We start from the raw sequence: 18,513 nt of genomic DNA on the forward strand, positions 1-18,513 counted from the left end.
ACGACACTTGGATTTTATAGGAAAATGTGCATAGAAAATGCACTTGGTGTAAGAACAGCAGGCCTTGAACTATCGCAAAGCCGGGACTACACCCCCCCAAAAGTTCTTTTGTTCATTTGGTGGATGGGATAGGTGTAATTTCTACGAGCTCCTTCCTCAAGGTGAAGCAATAAATTCTACGAAATAGTGTCATCAACTGGATCAATTGAAAGCTGCCATAGCAAAAAGACGGCCAGAATTTATGAACCGACGAGGCGTTGTTTTTCATCATGACAACGCAAGACCACATATTGCATTAGTCGTAAGAAAGAAGCTCTTACAGTTTGATTGGGATGTTTTATCGCAACCTGCATACTCTCCAGGTCTCGCTGCATCGGATTATTGCTTCATTTTGTCCTTAACAAATTCTCTTAGCAATAAGCGCTTTAAATCCATCAGCGAAATAAAAGCGCATCTCAAGGATTATTTCTTGTCCGAAACACAACAATTTTGGAAAGAAGGTACGATGAGGCTTCCTGAGAGATGGAAGAAGGTAACAGAGAAAAAGAGTTCTTATATTACAAAATAAATAATATCTTAAATAATAAATATTGTGTATTCATTTCATATTAGAAATAGCAAAGAAACTTATGGAACATCCTAATATAATATATAATATCTTTGTAAAAATAGAAATTACTGAATGTTATTAATCTGGAGAAGAAAATATCTGTCTTAAAACTCAGTTTAAAATGAGTAGTCTAGCTGGTCCAAATAGTAATAATAGAATACACAATCGAACACAAATAGAAAGCTCAATCTTATTCAAGTTCAATCCTTTGGCGACTATATAGTTCACCGAAAGTATTAGTTATTTTTAGTTTCAGATAAATTGTTCAGATATAACTTTAAGTTTATGAGATGCAATAAAATTGTGTTACTTTAACTGTTTTGCATATATTCTCTCCATTGTATACATGAGCCTTTTCAATGGAGACCAGTTCCATGACATCATAGCACTAATAAAAAAAATAACTACGCAGTTCATCTATCTAATTCCTCGATATTGTCACTTCACTTTTTTATCCGGTTCATAAACCACACAAATATTAAACAAATCCTTCTTCTTTAGCTTTCAACAAAATAAAAAAAAATCACCCTATGAGATAGTTGACGAAACAATGAAAACGGCTTGAATTTGAAGGCAACAGTGTAATCTGTCATTACAAATTAGGGAACAGAGATATAAAAAATACTGATTAATTTGTATGTTTATAAAATTAGCATAACTAAAAAGGCATTTTTTAAAAATTTTGCAAATATAGAAAACGGTTTTTCGTGGTGTTATTTTTGTGCAATAATATCTTCGGAAGTTATCTCCGAAAAATGACAACATTCATCTTAATTAAAAATAATTAAAATTTGAAAATTCATTCCTAGGTGCACATTACCATTCTCAAAATATACGTGTCAAATTTGGTATCTGTAGATGATACCCTCTTGTCTGTAGAGAGTCGACACACGCACAAATGTACATCTTGTCGATTAGTAGAGATATTAGTTCGTGGTGATTAGATGCATCATCAGTGATGGCATTCTTCCCCTTTTAATTAGCTGCATATCTTCAAGAGATATCGCAAGATAAAATTTTAAGCTACACCCTCAACAACTGAATCAATTTTGCGGTTTAATTTCTCGTTTGGTTTATTAAATTGGTGTAATTTTAAATAGTATTTAATTTGGTGTAATAAGATGAAGTTTATCTAAGTAAATAGGTTGACTTTAATAAATTGTTATTAATATGGTGGGAGAGCAGTTAGTCGACAAAGGCGGTTGTTAAATTAATCCCCCTTAAGAAATAATATTTTCCTCGTTGGTTACCATTTATCTCGATTTGTATGAATTAATTTAGATTATAATTATTTTTTGAACTTTTAATGGTGAACAAAATAGAATGAATAGAATAGAATCATGGTAAGTAAGTGTCGATACTTAATTTGTGCTGAATCATTAAATATAATCATTCACTGTCATCTGTAACTCTGGAAGGGGTTAAAAAATATTTTCACCTCTTTGGTTTACATAATTATCTCATACGAAATCTCAATTTCTGTATTGGTGCTTAGGAAATGAGAGATTTCTTTGTGTGTTTAAATTGGCCAATTTATTGGCTTGAGGTTAAAGTTATGCATGAAAATAAAAAAATTAGTCATGAGATTGTAAATTTTACATTTTTTTAATGCTGGATTGTAAAAAAGGTTAATAAGCTGATATCTGAAATTTTTATTATTTTATATTCAAACCAATTTTATTGACTGATTTTGGTTTGAATATTCGTAAACATTACGGATTAAGGAGCTTTCACTTTTAATATTATAATTTGTATCTAAAGTGTACTGTAAATAACATTTTAAAAGTTTTTTTTAACATCCTGCCAATGTGCATGAGATTTCTTGCATCATATTTCGTTAAATAATTAATGACAATCAGGTAAAATTTTATTAACAGGATATTATTAACAGGTCCGTATAGATGGGAGCTTCGTTCTAATTGGAATCAAAGAATATCAAAATAATTTTATAGTTGAATGGAAAATAATTAAGTAAAACACGTGGACATAGCACAGTTGACTGAAATTTGTAAAATTATTACTTTAAATTAAATTAACTTATAAATTAACTATAAATTTTCTATAACATCATTAAATTTTAATGCTGGCAAAATGTTTTGGACAAAAATGAAATTTAGAAAATTGTTCTACTAGTAAATTAATAGCCTCTGAAAAGGCTACTTGTTTTGAAATGACCATTTTGAGATAATTTGGAATTCAAAAGCTGCGCATATTTCAACTTGATTATATCGAAGTCTGAACTGCTGTTTTTGCAACATTCAATAAAAATTGTTTTGATAGACATTTTAAGTCAGTGTTACTTTCTTAGTGATTCACGAAAGTTACAATATTTTCATCGCATGTTTTCTAAATATTCTATGTATCTTTTTAATCGCAAATTGAATTTTTCAAAGGTAATTACATCATTCCTCCAATTAAGAGTTTTAGCATTATATAGAAGCTCAGTTGAAGAATTGATTTCAATGTATGGATTTTATTTTAGTCACTGCAATCGGTATTATTTATTTTATGTAAGAATCGATGAACTATTTAAAAATAACTTAAATATTTTCAAAGTGATTCGTAAAATGTATTATAAATTAATGTATTATTTATACTCAAAATAGTTTTTTACTTGAAAAAAATCTAAAATTTTATACAGGAATTTTTGGCATTAATCGTGATTTTATTATATTTTTGTAAACTCTGTGTCTCGTTCTACTGAAATTGCAAAATTAATATCAATTTAATCAATTAATATCAATTTAATTTTAATAATTAATATCATATTTAAAAAAATTTTAATATCATATTTAGTTATTATATTTACTCTTCAATTACACATTTTATTTAAGTATTCCAGGATTTTGTATGAATGAATAAAAAATTCAAAGGATTTGGTTTTTGTTTAGTGAAAAAGTTGCAAAGAGAATTCAAAAGAAATCGTTTCAGAAGAAAGATAAATTCACAATAACTTCAATCACAATTTCATTAAAACTGAAGTAGAAATAATATTCTTAATAAAAACATTTATAAAATTAATAGTATTAAAATGTATAATTTATGCAAAAATTGAGGATTTTTTTTTAATACTTTCAATTAAATCATTTATTAATCAGAAAAAAAATTATTGCCATTTCGTATTTACTTGTTTGTAAATATTTGAGCGCATCTAAGAAAATCGTTTGTAACAGCCATGATTGAAGAAATAAGATTCGCTTACTTTATTTAAAGCAAACGATTTTTGAACGTAAACTGAAGAAATCCTGCTGAAACCAGTTTAAATGAAAATCAGTTAAAAATAGAAAGAATAAAAAAAAATTTAATTGGCGTGGATTCTTTCTTGTATAATAGCCAAAAAAATACATTCATACGATTTAGTTTCGGAATACCATGAAGCCATCATAGAAAAATAAACAAAATTAATATTAGCCCTAATTAATGGTCAGTTAAATTTTATATAATATTGGCATTTAGTTGAACTTGCAAAAAATTATATCCTAATGATATTAGTCTAATTTGAATTTCTTTCCTTTATATGAATTCTGATGTGGAAAAAATGGTGTTTTGGAATAGATTTGAATTTCTAGTTCGAAATATTATAGTATGGTGTCTGAGACTAAATTCGACAGCTTTATAATGATTATTTTATAATTTATTAAATTTTACTCGAAATCATAGAAGCGATCACGTGCATATAAAAAACGAATTCAGTATCTTTGAAATATGTATAAGTATATTTCCAGTTACTGAAACAATAAAAAATCTTCTAAAATATATCTGAATTTTTTTTTTAAATTGAAAAAAAAATCTGCAGAAAAATAAAATTGATATAGGTTATTATTATTATTATCATGCTTCCTGGAATAATATAAACTGGTTTCTTATGCTTCTAAGTTATTGAGAAAAGTATGTTAGAAATTTCGATTAATATTTGATTATATATACAAGAAGTATTTGAGTTAATATTTTTCATCATTTATTTTGTAATATTTTTTATTGAAGTTAAAAATTATAAATTTTCAATTTCTAACAATAATTCTAGGTGTTCTTAAAAATACAAAAGCTTTTCTAATTATTTGGCTTCTGTTTATAAAGGAATACAAAACATTTTTCATTTATACTGAAAAATGTTGCCAAAAACTGAAGCCAAAAATAATTATTATTTTGATTATATAAAACATTAACTAATAATTAAACAGAGAGAAGTTAATTTTATTAAAATTGATAATAACCTTTATTAATAATTTAAATAGATTTGATTCTAGTTGGCATAATTTTTTCATAATACTGCTTGTTTGATTATACAAAATGAATTTGTTATACATGGATATAATTTAGTAGATGTAATTAAATTGACTTCACAGTCACATGAAAAAAAAATTAATGAGTATATCATCTAATAGGTGAGTGAAAGTTAGGTTGAGTGATATCTTTTTTCTCGTGCAATATTCATGGAAAAGAATAAATTGAATACTTCCAGTGAGCTTTAATAATATCAAACGGCAATTATAACTTTTACAAAAAAATTATTTGTTAAAATGTTTTCCATATAAATTATATACTCTCATGGATTTTCTGCAGCTGTATTTCGTCAAACATCAATAGATTATCGGAGAATAAATTGTTTCATTTGATAATTCCGAAATTCTAATAATCGGTTGGATTGACTTCCTCAAAACTATACTATCGATAGACACATTTTCAATCGATAGTTTCAGAACTGACGATACGTTTTAAACTATTGATTGACATTATCTATTTTACAATTGTTGTTACGATATTATCAATGGACGATAATACTAATTTTCCATCGAGAAACTACTAATTAGGGATTGCAATACCGGTATACCGAATACCGGTATTTTGAGCCATTTGTGCAATTTTGTAATACCGGTATTCACAAGTTTAAATACCGGTTTTTCGGTATTTACTAGAAATTTTTAAAATTGTCTCCACTATATGTTCAGGGATCGCCAACACAGCAAAATAGTATAAGTTTTTATTTTTATGTCTCCCTAAAGGGCGAAATCAATTAGCTAATTAAGTGCTTAATTAATTGCTTAAATCTAAATTAGCTAAACAAGGATTATCCCTGAAAGAAAATATGTATCCATAACGACTGATGGGGCAACAATTATGAAAAAAGTTGGAAAGTTGATTGGTGCAAATCAGCAGTTGTGCTATGCATATGGAATTCAATTAGGATTAATAAATGTATTATACCAAAAAAATAAAGAACAGAAGAATCCAAATACTGTGGATATAGAAATTTCGCATTCCAACTTTGAAAAGAGTAAGAGTGAGAGTGATGTTGACAATGAAGATAGTGACAATGTAGTTGTTGAAGAAGATATTGCTAATGAGGATGAAATATTAACCTATCGTTTCCTATAATTTATAAAGTTCGAAAAATTGTTAAGATATTTAAACGTTCACCTATAAAAAGGATATATTACTAAAATATATACCAACTGAAAATAAAATAGAATATATGTTAATAATAGATTCTAAAAGACGTTGGAACAGTTTACTCCTAATGATGGAACGATTTTTGAAACTGAGAAATCCAATCCAAAAGCAATAATCGACTTAAACCTGTAAATTAATTTTTCAGATAGTGACTTCGACTTAATATCCAGAACTGTATCAGCTCTACTTCCAATAAAAACTGACTATTGAGGCATTATATCGGAGAGATTCTAATTTATGAACAGCTAATGCAACAATAAATTTCAAGTTGCAGTCACTGAAAGAACAGCACACATCCCTATCTGAAGATTTATATATTACATTGAAAAATCCCACAGATAGGCATATCGAAATAGAAAATGTCTTATGGTATTTACATAATTATAATGATTTTAAAAATGAAAAAGAAAAGAAAATAACCAAATAAAATCTGATTAAGTTTAAAGTAAATTTTTTTAAAATGTTTTACCCACAAACCTATCCACATTCAGAAGAATTCGGTTCAATTATCGAAGATTATGATGTCACTACTGTCGATAGTGAAAAGAAATTTTCTCTTGAACAAAAATTAGAATTAGCAATATATAAAAAAATTTCAACGAACCAAAATACAATACAGAAATCAGCTATATCCAAAACTATCCGACTAGAAATCGATTTATGTGAAAAATAGGGATTTAGAGGTAAATACTTGGAAAAAGTATATCGCTCATTGCTAACAGTACCATCAACTAGCGTAGATGCCGAAAGAGCGTTTTCGACAGCTGGTAATTTTTACACAAAATTACTTTTCAGGCTTAATGACAATACAATGGATGCATTATGTTTAAGATCACATTTCAAAAATTTGTCATAGTACCACAGATTGAATAATGATATTTACTCTTTTTTTTGTGATTTAAATAAATAAGATGTTTCTTTACTTTTTTGTGATTATATACTGTTATAATTTATAAGTTACAAATTATTTTTTGTGATATTTACACTCTCTAACAAAACTGCCAAATAAAACAAAGAAATACCTGTGTTTTCTTTCTTTTTCTAAAATTTCTGATACCGGTATTAAAACCGGTATCCCGGTATTAAGACTTAAAAAATACCGAATACCGGTATTGAAATTTTGGTCCGGTATTGCAATCCCTACTACTAATAATTTTGAAACTATCGACTAGAAGAGCATCTATCGATAGTAACATCAAGCTTCTGAACACTATCGATAGTCTGGGAAAACTATCTCAACTGCGCTATCGATTAGTTGAACTATCAGTATTTAAACACAACTGTCCTTTCAGTTTATATATATAATATAAATGACAATTCAAAATATTGCAGACAAATAATTTTTTCAGTCACATCTGTTACAAATTATTTTTCTGATTTAAAAAAATGTTTCAAAGCATAATCGAAATTTGTAACTATTTGCTTTCGAGAAATCTAGAATTTAATATAAAGGACAGTGAATGAAACGCAGTTAATTCTTATATAAATTATATGTCTATACACCATTCTAATGTATATAAATAAAGAAAATCATGCAATTTTTTTATTAACATATTTTGACGATTTGGTGGAAATTTTTATGTATCATTTTTATTCCGTTATAAGCTTAAGTGATTCAACCGCAATCTAATTAAAATATTTTCTTGAAAATTTTTAGCATTTTTTTCTCAAATGATTTAAATTTTAAAATTTAATCATTTAAATTTTACTTCATTTACAAAATTTGTATGAAAGTTGCGAAGAATTTTGCTGCATTCGTTACATTTTCCCCTTTAACAATCAATATTTTCTTTGTATAAAATTTGATAAGTAAATCCATGCATTTCAAAACGATGTTCGATTGCAGAAAAAACTAGTATTATCAGCATTTAACACATGAATTTGTTTTGAACAAAATCTGACAGGTCATTCCATTTATACATGCTTTGTTCAACATTCAGAATCATATTTAAGTTTCCATGTAAGAATCAAACAATAATTTATAACTTGCAAAAATTTTTAAATACGGTTTGGTACTCTGCGGATGAACAAAAGGGGGGGGGGGAAAGTGAGAAAAAGAGTATTGCAATATGATTAAATTATTATCAAAAACGACAAAACCCTAAACTATTAACATATTCAAATCCGTAAATGCTTCATTTGAAGATAAAAACTTTTACTAAGCAAATTATATCTCTATTTCATTTTTTAAATTTATAGCAAACGATATTTTTTAGAAAGAAAAAGAGCGATAATTTTTGTTCTTTGCTATTTTCCAATGTTTTAATGCATATTCATTATAATCTACACCCATGATTTAAAATCTCAATAATACTTCAATTTATAATAATTTTATTCAAATGTATTCATTAAGCTTTTTTATATCAGTCTAATTAAAATAGTTTTAGTAATTTTCATAGACAATGTTTTGTATTTAACTTTTTTTCTGCTTTTGCATGAAAGTTCAAATTTTTAAATCAAAAAATTAACTGTAATGGAATAAAGTACAGGAGCATAAGGGAATGAACTGTAAACACTCTTAAAATAACAATGGTTTGGAATGTATGCCTCAAAAGCTGGAATTTCAGCTCTTTCCTAAAGGTATCAAAGAAAATATTCCTAAAAATGCGTAGGCATATTCTGATATGAAGTAAATCAATATTCTTGTATCGGCTAGGAAATAAAGAAAGTTCCTATTAGTTGTTCACGTAAAATTTAGAAAATATATTAGGCAGAACTTTTCTTTACATTATGGCAACGCTGATTGTTATTTCCGCAGGTAATTATATAAATAAAAATGAATTTCAGCTGGTTAACTGATTTATCTTGGAATTTTACAATTAAGAGTCTTAGAATTTGAAACTGGTATATAGTTATGTATAGGATTTATCAATTTTGGGTACTTTTTTGAAAGTCATTTTATTGATAAATTGTTTTTGCTGTTTAATTAAGTCTTACGTAAAATTTTTAAATTTATTCAAAAAGCTTTATTTCAAACTAGTCGCCTTTGCCTCTGGTTAGCCAGGAATATTGGTAATATTTTATTTTAATCTGATCGGATATCTTCATGTTCATGATTCTGTGAAAATATCATATATTAAATGTTATTTAACTGCCTTGCTATTTTAATTGTCTTACACGTGCTTTATTTATTGTGTACATGAATTTTACTAATGGTGATGAATCCCATGACGTCATAGTATACCGAAAAAGGTAAATGTCCGGTTCATCTGTCATCTAAATTTGAAAATATTGTATCTCCAACTTTTTTATCCGTCTCGTGAACTGCACAGATACTAAACAATATCCTTTTTTTTAGCATTTAACAATGGAAGAAAGTTAATCGATCAGAGAGTTAATTGAAAATGAACATGGTATGAGCTTCAGGGCAACATTTATTATAAAAATTTGACACCTATATATTTTTTAAAAATGCCAAGATTCAAGAAAAATATGCGCGATTATAAAATCGATATCATTAAAAATACAATTTTAAAAATTTTGAAATGATGTAGAATTTATGTACGATAATATTTTAGGAAAATTTATTTTAGGGGAATGTTAAAATTGAACTTAATTTTTAATTAAAATTTCAAAGACAAAAAAAAATTGCTACGAGGTGCACTACTCTCTAAGATTATATATAAATAAATAAATATATTTAACATTATTTTGGTTGAAGCAGAAGGCAGGTTCGAAGACGTCGAAGAGACATGTTATCTTTTTAAATTAATTTTAATATCCATTTCGTGAAAGCATAATTATTTACAAGCAGAGGCGCGGACAAGGCACGTCCGCCACAAATCTGCACAAAAGCAGAAGTAAGAAGGAGAGCAAAAACGGACGAACAAATGATCACTAGTCTTATATAAGATGGTATTTCCGGCCACGCGCCGATGAAATACATATGATGACCTTTGACAAGGGCAACGGAAGTCTCACTTTCACTCGATACGTAGTATTGATGGCGCATTATTTTTTACAAAGGAATTAATTAAACCGAAAGTGGAATTGGATCATGAAATAAGAGAATATTTTTAGAATGAAGTTACTATGGGCTAAATTAAGATAAAATCTTGGAAATTAATTAAATTGAAATTAGAATATCATTACATATATAATATCAAGTAATTAAAAATATAAGCAATATGAAATTAAAACCTATTTCTGAAACAATCTAAATTATTTTGGAAATAAAATTAAAAATATTTCGAAAACGAAACTAAAAAATTATTTCGAAAACAAAGTAAAAAGTTAAAAACTATAAAAAGCATCATTGTATTTAGAGAGCTGAAATGCAGCTGCTACTAAAGCACAGATGAATCTAGTCTAATTAATAAAAAAACCAAGTAAAAAGGAAAAAAAAAAAGAATCAAAATTAAACCAGATAAAAAAAGAATCCGGCCTGAAGACTTTCTCAAGGGTCACCCTCAGGCAGGGTTTCAAAATAAGGGATTTTTTTTCTTTGAGGAGTCTGACCTAAGTCCAACAGTATTGACCCCTCGTGACCCGAAAATCCCCTGAAATTAAGGCCTAAGAGATACACCATTTTTTACAGAAATGAAACAAAACAAAAAATTATAAAAGAATACACCACTAATTAAGCAAAAAATACAGTACAATAACATAAGAACTCTCATAACCAATTATTAAAACTAAAAGGAAAGAATTTACCAGCAGCAGGTAAAAATTTTATAAAAATTGAAATCCAATTTGCTCTTTTATAAAAAGTTTTATTTTTGGCAAAGGATTAATACCGAATCATCTTTTTTTTTTAATTAAAAAATCAATATTGCAGTAGTTTCTGGGAAATTCATTATTAGTTAAATTTTTAATGAGATTATTTGTTGTTTCAAAATAGGAAATTTTGTTATTACAAACTCTTTTTATCCTGTTGAATTGTGAGAAAATTAAATTTTTGAAAATTTTAGAATTCAGATTAGAATGGTAATTACAAAGTTTTGTTATTTTAAACTTGAATTCATCCCTTTTATCGTATATCAACCAATACCAATATTGTCATATACCAACTATTGTTTTATCATTAGCAGTTTCAATTTTTAAATCCAGATAGGTAGCTTCAAGTTGATTTTTATTTGTTTCTGTTAGAATTAAATCTTTTGGATAGCAATTAGTCACAATATTGGTATCATCTAAGTTTATCATACTTTTATTGACAGTGTGCGAGCATGTTTATGGAAGCGTACTCCGATGTTTTTATAATGTTTCCCGAGTTGTTCCGAAAAAATATAAACTATCAGTTGTTTTAATTAAGAATTAAAAAAAATTTTTTTTAATGTCGTCTGAAAAACATTAGAGCAAAAAGTATTTTATTCTCAATACCTTTCCATTTCGTCATTATTTTTCAATTAGCAACAACCTTACTTTAGGCCATTTTAGCGTACTATCCAATTAATTTGCAATTAACCCCTTAACTGTTTTGCCCGAGTGCTATACGTGCATCGATTTAACGAATTTTGATAATTGTAAGCAAAAAAATAAACCATTCATAACTATTATAATTCAATACTAAAATTACTTCGAATTCATAAATAAGTCAAGTATTCAATGGATTTTCATTTGAATTAAAATAAAATGTTCCCAAAATAGAAGGTGTCATCTTATTATTTATTAAGAGGGCCATCACTTTTGATAGAAGAGATTCCTTGACCCATAAAGTAGCACAGCATCAATTGAGCAACTCTGACATTTAGATGCAATGGCTATCAGGCGAATGAAATAAAGATGATTAGAAAACATGCTAATTTCAAAAATAGCCTGGAAAATTCCAGATTAGGTATTTATTATAGGCGTGTCCAAAGACATCAAACAAATTTGCTCTTGAGAATTTTGTTACATTTTGACGAATGCTTTCTTTTACATAAAATGCAGTTGTATATGGCATGTGGTACTTTAGATCTAATTCCTAAATTACTTAGAAATAAATTACTTATTGCGATGTTTGCAAGGACATGTCCTTGAAGGATATTTATGTCTGGATCAATACTGCTATTGGATGATTGCGGAACCAATGCTCTTGTAGTTTTACGTTGGTATTACATTCTATCAATTCAGTGAGAAAGAAGTGATAGATATCTCACAAATTTTGTTCGGGATTTTATGAATGATTGCATTATTCCTTGACTGTATTCTTGGAATACGAAATTGCCAATTTATCTCTCGTGTCATTCAAGCGGGGCATCAATCTTTTCTCTTTGGAGTTTCCTGTTGGAAATTTTAGAAAATGTGATTCTGGAAGCCAGAATGAATGTTATCACTTTTACTACCATTTTGGTCATTTAACACTTCCAAAGCTACCGACGAGAAATCTCGTCTTTCAGATACTTCCAATTACAGGTTTCAGTGGGTAAAATCTGTCTTTTATGCCTGTTTAGATAGGTTAATAGATATGTATTAAAAAGTTCAACCTATCTAAACTGGTATGAGAGACAAATTTTAGCCCACAGAAACCTGTAATTGGAAGTATCTGAAAGACGAGATATCTCGTCGGTAGCGGTGAAAATGTTCAGGAAAAAAAAAATGAAGGAGATTCAAACTTATGCTGCCATACATCATAGCATGATAATGTGTTAGGTTTAATTAGTTTGCCGTTATGTTATTATTTACTTATTATTATTACTTCATACATTGTTTTTTAAAAATTTATTTAGTGCACGAAAAATAAATTTCGTATCTTGTAACACTCGTGCCTTTGAGAGCGATTAAGATATTGTTCTAAAATGTACTCAAAATTATTGAAAAAAAATTAAAATCAAAGAAAAAAATAGCTTCGAAATAAAATTAATATCTTTTGAAAATCATTATTAAAATTTTAAAACTATTAAAATTAATTATTGAGAAATAACATGATTTGAAGTTATTGAGGAAAATCATTAACATTTTGATTAGTTTTTAAATAATAATCTTTCTAAAATTTTGGAAGACCTATTCTTCACTGATAATTTGTCAAATTACCAGTGGATAATGAATCTTCAGTGATATTAGCTCTTAATCACTGATAATTTGTCAAATTAGGTAATTTTAGATCCTATGTCTGATCTTTTTGATCGCCTTGATTTGTTTTGAAATCATGAATGCCGTATTATTTAATTTTTTCATAGATTCACGAACTATTAAACAATGCAAGTTCGGGTCTTCTTTACTTTGTTCCAAGTTCCTATGATTTTAATTTAAGGTTTATATAAGCAATTTTTGTTTAGTAACTATTATGAATTTTTAAATACTTATGAATTTTATTATTTTCAGTGGTAATCCGATTCGTTAGAATTAATAATTGCTGAAATTTAAATATTTTCGTTTGATTATGCATTTGCTGGTTCCTCAGCAAAATATTTCTAAACTTTAATTTTTGTGATTGTCATATAATTCATATTATTTTAGAACTTTATATCGTTCTATTTACTTTGTTATGTATTTCTCTAATTACACTCATGTCCATAAATTAAGGATAATTCAGAGTCACGTGGAAATCGAACTCTAAAATACATAAATCACCTGTAAAATGACTACACACATCTTCAAAAATCCTATGCAAATTGTAGGAAGCCATCAGATGACACCGATAGTACGTCACAATGACGAGAGTGTAAGAGAGTGATGTATAAGGAATACAGGCAAAGAAGTAAAATTGTTCGCAAGCGCTTTATAAACCTTTCAGTGCAATACCCACATAGTTATGACACAAAGTGCGCATTTGGATGATTTTTTACGTGGTAGAATTATCGGCCGTCTTTAATGTGGGCATACCCAGCTGGAAGTATCCGAGGAACTTAGAATCGCGCAGAGTGTCATCTCCAGGCTTTGGCAACGGTTCCAAGATGCTGGTAATGTGAGTAGACTTTACAGCACAGATCGCCCCAGAGTTACAACGCCGAATGAGGACTGATATTTGGCAGTTACTGCCAAAAGAAACAGACGGAGCACAGCATCAGACCTGTCTTGTCAGCTCTCCTCTGCCACTGGTACGACAGTTTCAAGGCAGACTGTGTACAGACGCTTAGGGCAGATTGGTCTATATGCTCGTAGGCCTGTCAGATGTGTTCCACTTACTACAACTCACTGTTGCCAGCGGTTAGCCTGGAGCAGAGAGCATGCATTGCAAACACTGTAACAATGGGCTTGTGTGATGTTTTCTGACGAGTCCAGGTTTAGCTTGCAGTCTGATTCTCGCCGGACTTTCATATGGAGAGCGCCAGGTACCCGTTACCACCAAAAGAAAATCATTGGACGACATTGTTACGGTGGTGCAGAATTGCTCGTTTGGGGAGGAATTATTCTGGGTTCCAGAACTAACCTGCATATTCAAATTGGAACCATGACAGGCCAAATCTATCGGGACGTCATTCTGGAACAACATGTACGTTTGTTTCGGGGCGCCATAGGGACAAAATTCGTGTTAATGGATGACAACTCTCGTCCTCACCGTGCAAACATCGTAAACGAATGCCTTCGATTGGTGGATATCACCCGTATGGACTTGTCAGCATTCTCACCGGACTTGAATCCAGTAGAGCATGTCTGGGGCATGCTTGGCCGACGAGTTGCAGCTCGTCAACTACCTCCTACATGTCTACCGGAACTTCGGAGAGCATTGCTTGATGAGTGGTGTAATATTGCCCAAGATCAGATCGATAATTTGATACTCAGCATGCCTAGGTGTTGTACGGACTGTATTGCATCGTCTAGGAGACATACTATGTATTAACCATCATACCAACCATGCAATATTGGGTTTTGTAAAAAGGTTTTTTTTTCTTTGTAATTTGCTCCAGGGAGCAAAAAATCGCAAATTTTATTAAAGATATCAAACATATAGTATCTTTTTCTGCTCCTTGTCTTTTCTTTAATAAATATGCTTTACAAATAAGTCACATTTGTTTTGCTTCTGATTCTTTCTTTTTCAGAACTTGCATTATCCTTAATTTATGGACAGGAGTGTATATCTGACAATTTTCACTGTGGCATAATTAGAAATAGGCTTTTCATCTAATAAAAAAAAACTACAATTTTCATATATTTAAAATAATTTTTTATGTGATAGGAGATGTTATAAAATCTCTGAACCTGATAATCTTATCGTGTCTCACCAATAAAGACATTAAGAATCGATATCTTTAAAGAATCGACCACGTAATGTACTTCCATATTATTACTTTCTCCTTATGAATATTGACTATTAACAATGATTTGATGCTATAGGACGGCAAGAAAGTTTGGAAACGAGAGAAAAAAAAAACACAACAACAATCTTGCATTGAGGGAGAAAGAACGTGATGCATAGAGAGGTATCTGAAGATGATGATTCTGCCACTTTTACTTTCTCGTATCGCAGTACAGAGAAAGTATAGCAATCGTTAAAAAAATTCGAACTGGTGATTTTTACAAATCTTCATGTTTTAGACCTCCTTGAGTTCGAAAGACACATTTTTGGAAAATGTCCATCTGTCTGGCTGTGACAGAAATAACTAAAAAAAAATCTTTGAATTTGCAGTCTGTATTTGAAAGCTGAAATTTGGAATACGGTCTTTACATCAAATTTACCGATTTCTATCAAATTTTGAGTAAAATCTGTCCAGAGGAAGTCCATCTGTTCGTACAGAAGTTAACACGATGGCAACAAAACGTAGAGAGATAGATAAATTAAATTTTGTACACAGATTTAACATCTATAGTAAAGAAACCTGTGAAATTTTGAGTCAAATCTATCCATTTTTTGATTGTCTGTCGGTTTGTACTTTCAGAAACATATAAACTTCGAAAAGTGCAATAATTCGAAAACGCAATGTCTTAAATATATCACATTTAGAGTGGGATTTTGTGACTACAGGTGCAACTTTGTGTCAAATTTTTGTTTCAATCACTTGATTAAAAACTTGTCTAAAACACAAATTCGATTTTTTGGATACTATTAATGCATGCTGGAGATTAATCGTCAAATAATTTAATAAGGTAAACATGCTGAATTCACGCCAAAAGTCAATATTTCATTATTATTTTACGCCAAATACAAAGTAAGTGGTTCTCTGACATGGCAAGTTTATTCGAGAATATGGGAGAAAGTTCTTGGGAAATCACTCCCGCTGGTTTTAAAAAGAAAGGGAGTTCCCATAGGTGATAGAAGTAATCTTGAATGACCCTTTGTTGATTTTTCAACAAGCTTGCATAGTTTGATCGATTACTATGTAAGCACTATTATGTTGAATACCCATTATTCGTGCGTCTGAGAGATTGATTGACAATGGATAACTGAATAAGAAATAAATAAAAAATTTTTGTTTTAATCGTTGATGATTGTTTGCGCTTTTAAAAAGTCAAATAACAGCTATACAATCAGATCCGTTATCTAAAGTAAAATTTTATTTAATTATTTTTTATTTTGCCGATTGTGTAATGTAGAAAATGAAGGAATTAAATAAGAATATGAAAGTGAATCGGGAGTTATATTTCCTACTGTTAATTTGAGTTACTAGAAATTATTCACTATAAAATGCGTATTTTTTTCTTCTCGTGTCTCATAGCATTCTATGATTTAAAAAAAAATAAAATGCGCTTTCCAAATTTTTTCAATGAAATTAGAAATTATAATGATTAATATATTATATATCGAAAATATTAAATATATATGATAGTTTAAATACGATATTTCAAGAAAGAGTAAATATTTTTAAGAAACATTAATAAAAAATGCCTATACTCTGGGGCGGGCTGTAAAATTCTATGGCAATAAGCAGTCGTATCTTATAAATAAATATATTCTCTTCAAATGAGTTCTTTGCTGAAGTCAGAGGCCAATTATCCCAATTTTCCTCAGGGTCACTAGGGTAATTGGGACACGGGGGTAATACCTTAACCGATATTGATTTAATTAAATGTTTAGTTACTAAATGAATTTGGGAGAAAACCGATTGTTTAATGAGGCTGATTAGGCACTCCCCTAAGATCTATTTCCCATTTCATTCAACCTATAGAAATCGAAAATAATAACAAAGTCTACAAAATTTATTCCCAATTATCTTAACTGATAATACAAAGTGAATTTTTAAAATTATGACGTCATGATAGACAGTTACATATCATCACAATATAGATTGTTATGTGATATAATGACAAATTTCCATTTAATTATAACTAACAATTTAAAAATGTTATTGAATTTCGTCTTACAGAAAAGAAATCAGGTGTATGTATTTCAATTTTAAATATTTACGTAATTCCGGAAATTATTTATTTAATCATGAATAAATAAAGAAAACATCGAGAGTACTTCACAAACTGTAATTTGATATAGATATATAGTAAATACATTTTAAAAGGAGGAATTTATTTATCAGGAAATATCTATTACCAAAGGAGATCGCATTGTTATTGGTTAGGAGAAATTCGATTTAACTTGCTTCTCATATTTCCAATAGTTCGGAGAAGCGGGTTACCAGCTCAGGTGTCGTCCTTGCCATCTGACCGCAGTTCAAAATTACGATGTCCGTCCAAAAATGGCTCTAGTGTTGCTTTAAAATGGGACGTTAATATAACTAAACTAAATTCATATTTCCAATAGTTTTCAAGTAAGGCTCTCTAGCTTCCACATTTCACCTCTAGGAGAGCTGCGGATGATCTTACTGAGTAATACATTCTCAAGTGCATGAATACCATTTTAAAATCTGTTATTATATCCATTCGCAAATTTGATAGCTGCATAATTTAACATTTTTAACCTGTATAAATAGATGATTTCGAGGTAATAAAATTAGCATTAAAAAAAAAAACTTAACCGAATAGAAGATATGTAACCGTATTATGGTTATCTCTTATCAAACAAAATTTTGTCTTGATATGAAAAACCAAAAAGCCAGTTGTACACGAAAAAGATTGTTAATATTTCTTGACTCGTGTTTGTACACTTCCTTTGGTCGCCGAAGATAAACACGCAAGTGGTTTAATCTGCATAAACATCAATTTATATTCATATCTGCTATTAAACCGGATCTTTAGATCTCTTGACCTGCTTTATCTAAAGTGGAATTTAAATTTGTTAAAAAAATTCTTAACTAAATCTTTTAATATGCTAAAGTGATTTATTTTTAAATTTTTTTTTAAGAATATTTAATACTTGTTACTGGATATAATTAAATATAATTGCCAATTAAAATTCAAAAGCCTGAGCTAAATGTGAGGACAAATCGAATTTAAATAGAACCGATTAAAAGATTTTACTTCCATAATTTTGTAAAAATTTAAATGAAAATGAGCTATTTAGCAATATAAAACTGTTAGACATCTGTATTTAATTTGTTAATAATTTTTTAAAAAATCTTTTTCTTCATTAGATTGCAAACTATTTCGAAAACTGATATATATTTTTTAACCTTTTGACTACCAATGAGACATATACATCTCACTAATCTTTTAAAATCAGTTTAACTAGTTCTAAGTAAAAGTAGTTTTTTTGGTAAGGA

This window comes from Argiope bruennichi, chromosome 7 (genome assembly GCF_947563725.1).
Source record: "Argiope bruennichi chromosome 7, qqArgBrue1.1, whole genome shotgun sequence".
Classification (NCBI taxonomy): Eukaryota; Metazoa; Arthropoda; class Arachnida; order Araneae; family Araneidae; genus Argiope; species Argiope bruennichi.